Genomic DNA, 5,633 nt, shown 5'->3' on the forward strand with positions numbered 1-5,633 from the left:
GAAACTGAAGAGATTCAAGAGGAAGAAGTAGGAATCTGGACAAAGTATGGGAATTTCTTTGAATCTCAGTGAAAGAGGGAAAAGGGAGTTAAGAACAAGAGGGAAAATGAGGAAGTTATTTCGTATAAAACAGTTTAAATACTCACATCCCTCATAAATTGGGATTATGACACGTGGCAGCAAGAATGCCTAAGGTCGCCCTATCTAACGACCAGTCATGGCCAAGCCTACACAAAAACCGAAGGGTTTCGTGACGTGGCACCATAAAGTGATAAAGTAAAATGATTACAGCCGTCATTTCTTCGAAACCCTTGATGGGACAACCAAAGGTCACCTCCTCGTGACAACCTTTCACCTGTCTCTCGTGTATAGTTTCCCTCATGACCGCATCTGTCACATCGCAACACTAGGGGCACGTGTTCTAGTGAGATTTCTCTCACCTAGAAACTCGAGACCAGACTCCTGTTTGGAGGACACGTGTATTTAGTTTTCCAAGAAAAGCTGAGATATCCATGAGAGACTCCTCGAGTTTAAACCTCGCCTAAGCTAGAATCAGCGAGATGATGCGAATATAACCAAAGTCTAATCGTATTCGTGTGACTCGCATTATGTGGAACCAAAGAACAGATCTAACTCGCATGTACCAGGATATGTGCGTGTATCCTTTCCATCCTCTTGCGAGAACATAGAGATCGACTCTCTATAATGCGAGCTGGTCACGATGACCCAACAGCCTCGATAAACCAATATAGACTCGTGCGTCTAGGTTTTATCAGCTTGTTATACGATGTCCGTAAATGCGACTATCTAAGAACGCAGGCATCCTAGACTTAACTAAATGTTAGGTATATCCTAAGCCCGCGAGCTTACACTAGAATATGAACAGCCAACTCAAACAATAGAAGTCGCATACGTTGCTGTATTTAGTAAATAGAAACTGTTATTCATTTATTAATGTTTACGTTTTAGCTTAATTACTGTAAATCAATGTATAAACAGATTGACAATGAATGCAATCCTTGAGTAATTAACTGGACACTTGCTTTGTATATAAAGGAGTGATCCACCATGAAATGAGACCCTACGAAACTCTTGTAACAGTGGACTAAGCAGACCGTGATTTGACTGAACCACTATACACCTTTATCTTCTTGATATTTCCAGTTTTTACTAAGTACTTACGTTCCCAGTTCGAGTACTCGCCGTTTTAGGTCGAATACTCGCATCTGTTCTTCATATAATTTCTTCTTATTATTAGTATTATTATTCATTTTTGGTGTTGCAAATTTTGCTCGACAACAGAGTTGAACCGTTATAACTCCCAGACCAAACCTTTTCGACGAGAAAGGAGTCAAATCGCTATAACATCTTGATCAAACCTTTTTGACGAAGAAGGGATCAAACAACTATAATTATTCATTTAAAACCTATCTGGCAGGAGAGGAAAATCAAAAGTTATAACTCGTGTATAAAATTGAATACTAATGGTTCTCACGAGCTAGGAAAGTACTAAACGAGGCATCACGACGCCTTGATAAAAGTACTTGAACCTAGAAAATGAATAAATAATATAACTATTCATACGAGCAAATTAAAAATATAAAAAGTATTAAAATCATTAAAGTTTATTTAAGTTTTCTTAAAGCAGATTGTAATTCCTATAACGAGGCAGAATGGACAACTGCTCAAAAATCAAAAAGTTTAGTAGATTACTAACTACTTAAATAGGAAGATTACGAGTAATGAAAAAATCCAAAAGTATTGTACATTTGATCAAAATATGATTGTTTACATTGTGAATAAAAATACAAGCAAATGCAATTATATTAAGTTCGAATGAAAATAGTACAAGGCATTTAAGATAAGAAAAAAACCTAAGTCGGGTTACAAACTTGTCTTTACAAAAGTGCCACTAGGGGCAAACCATTAAGTCATCTTCCTAAACATGGATGCGAGAAGAAAGACCGACTACACATAGCTTGGAGAAAGACCGACTACATGTATTTTGAGAAAGACTGTCTGCACGTAGAGAGCCTTGATCTTTGCACAGACCTCATTCTCCTCATCATCAGAAGATCCCATTTCTTGAAGCCAAGACCTATTTCTTAGCTTTAGGAAACTCCTCTATACCAGAAAGAGGCTGGCACAAAGGTCCTCTGGTCCAGGCTTAGGGTTGGCTGGATTCTCTGATAGAAACCCACGCCAACTTATCTCTTGGGTCCATCCGAAACCATGCCAACCTTCTTCCAGGATTCCTCGTCAACCAGAGGAGGACCTCTAAGATCGCTCACAAGATCTATGTCTATTCCTGTGGAGACGAAGAAAAAAGATCAATGGAGCAAAAAAGAAAACATACAAAATGGTATGTATAAACAAACTTAAACCACCATTCACAAGGGATGATACTCACCTGCAAAGATCACTTGTGAAGATCTCCCATAGCGGGCTGTGGGATTCCCCTGATTTGGATTGTTCAGAAGCTCCTCAACCTTGGAATCCATTGTTTCCGGTTCCAATTGAGGCTTGAAGTCCTTGGGAATAAATGAAAAATGGTTGGTGCATCTTGGTATTATGAGTTTGGGGGGGTGAACTTCTGAACTCAGAAGGGACATTGTAGCAAGAAAGAGATGATCAAATCTCAAGATGGATCTCACCAGAGAGCCAGGAGTTTGTGAAAAATGACAAGCTTGAGCCACCCTTTTATACACAAAGTCCAGTGACAAGAAAGCTAAGGATTGAGAAATCCAACGGTTGGAATGAAAAATATGAAGGGACGATTCATAATGACCCTTGAAACTGTACAACCGCTAAAATCAAAGGATGTATTTTTTCCAAGAAGGGATTCTGATGAAAATGCCCTCTGTAATTATTAAAAAGTTCTTTTTACTAAAAAAGAACTTTTTAAGGGGCAATTGTTATATTCAAATTTCGACTGCCATCTCAGTGGAGGACACGTGACAAGATAAAGGGAATATGGATCGGTTCAATCGCTTTTTATGGAATACCTCATTAATTACGTAAGAATCAGAGTATATTTTTAATCAATAGACTGTAAGGTCTTAGGCAAGGAACTAATATACAAACTAGTACTTAGCATATAAGCGAGAAACCATATGTCGCTGAATGCGAATTGCGAGGCATCAAGGACAGTACACATTGGAAGACGAAAACAACATATATTAATTACGAAAGTCCTTAGTGTACAAACTAAGTGTTACAGATGGATCGACTCAAGACCAAGTAAGCAAGGTGCCCGTCTCGTTAGTGGAAGACCTCATGTAACTTCATCTCGTTAGCATTAGTGAGGCTCACAACCTTGGCAAGTCGAGAAGCTAACATTCAAATGAGCTTCGAAGAACTCTTTGTAAATAAGAACTGCGATTGACACAAGACATGCATCGTCGACCTCGGAAGGAAAAATGGCCCCAGCTCGCTATTGAGATCACTGGAACTAAGCTTCTGTCGAGACAACTCCTGAAATAATAATTAAAGACATGTTTAAAACACGATCATTTTGACCCAGTAAAAGAGGAAAAATCACAGCTATATGATTTTCAAATCATAAACCGCATTTAAATTACACGATATGCAATCCAATCCCATGATTTTAGGGATGATTGTTGTAAACATATTACAGTCAACTTTGTAATTAACTGTCCACTATGTAATTATAAATGGTGACAAAGAAGATCAAAAAAGGGACAAAAAAACTCATACAAGAGAGGCCCTAAAATAATCAAAAATCTGAATAAGATTGACTCGTGGACTATGCAGAATTTTAACTGTAAAACCACGTAAAAAATTCTGTGTTCATATTTTTATTTTTACAGCTTTTATATTTTCTCTGTGAAATCACTGCTGTGAGGCTCAAATTTAGTTAACGAAAGTCTGCGTTAACAACTAAGTTTTATTGCAGTGTCTATTGATATAATTAATTCCAGTGATTTGCCCTCTTTGTGTTGTTCGTAATTAGTTTTGGTCAAATTACCATTTTACCCTTATAATTACTTATATATCCTTTAGTACCGTTAATTCACTAGTAAAAGTATAATTTAGATCCAATCTAAATTTGTGCACAACTTTTCATTTCTAAAATTAAGTCTTAAATGGAACCAACATTCGATCTGTGAGGAAAGTTTAGATTCCATAATTGTTGATCATGTTCTCAGCCATCCATATTATTAAATTCTCAAAACAAAAATTGTAAGAATCATCTCTACTGGAAAAATATTAATGAGTGAATCAAATAAATTAATAACATGAATAGGAATTCATGATTACTCATGATTCAGACTGATCTACTATTGATCATCATTATGATATCAATTAGGTCTTTATAATAAACGACATGTTTGATAAAAGTAGCTTAAATACATATCGATCCATGTCATATTTAATCTCTATTATATATAGAACCTTCACTTAGATGTCATACTACATCAACAATCTAAATTGAGATTGCTTACACCAAATAACAGGCATAAGTGAACTATACTAGCAACAATTGATTAAAGATTCCATAACTTTAATATGTTGCTGCTATTTTATTCATGGCTAAGTGATCTTAATTCTTCTTACAATAAAGTCACAACCTCATTTATAAATAAGAATTTTTTTGATATTTATATGTAAATTATTTAATATTCAAGCATATATGTAAATGTTCAACTTATATTTATAAATAAAAATATCTTTACAAAATTTTCAAGGCATAAACCCTAATAATAGGTAGCTATGTTGGATGAATATGGCATCATTGATGCGAAATATATATTTTGTTGATAGAGACAAAACTCATTTATCAATGGGAGGAGACTTTCTTAAGAGGGACGTTCTATGGTCATGCCAACCACGCAAAGGTGTGAGTTGATAAATTCACAATTGAAGATATTAATACTACATAATTACTCACTGCGAGACTTTGTGTCTCAAATTGACCATGCCATCAGCACAATCTGGTACAATGAACATGCCAATGATTTCAAAAGTATGGATGTGTCTCATTAACTTATGACCAAACATTTGCTACCTTATTACAAAAAGGCTGCTCAATTTTTTACTATAAATATCTATTATAAGGTAGATGCTCAAATTGATGAACAACAACCATATTTAATATCTAATTGAGAGGATCATGCCACTCAATGCATTTACTCTTTAATAATATTCGAACATGGTCCATCAAGACGTAGAATTCAACACACAAAATAGACCAATGAGTTTAATTATTCGTGTTTGTTGTGTTGAGAGTAAAGGTATACCATGTAAGCATATATGGTGTGTAATTCAAAATCTGGACGAAAAAAATATACCCGAATCTCTCACTCTTAATCAGTGGCGAAAGGATGTCAAGACTTCTGCCACAGTAGAATCCCTAACACAACAACTGGACGACAAAAGCTAACCCTAAAATTAAGGTGATCAAATTTTATGTGACACTATTTTTATTTTCATATAATAACATTATTATATGTCTTTATAATCTTACATGGATTGATGAATGGTGGTTGGTAATTAATAGTTTTAAGATAGGAACAATTATATATAGCTAACTAATCTAAATGTTTTGTGTACTACATAATGATAATTGAGTAACACGTATAGTGCACTTAGCTCGTATTCAAACTTTAATT

This window comes from Cannabis sativa, chromosome 5, assembly GCF_029168945.1.
Source record: "Cannabis sativa cultivar Pink pepper isolate KNU-18-1 chromosome 5, ASM2916894v1, whole genome shotgun sequence".
In the NCBI taxonomy this organism is placed as follows: Eukaryota; Viridiplantae; Streptophyta; class Magnoliopsida; order Rosales; family Cannabaceae; genus Cannabis; species Cannabis sativa.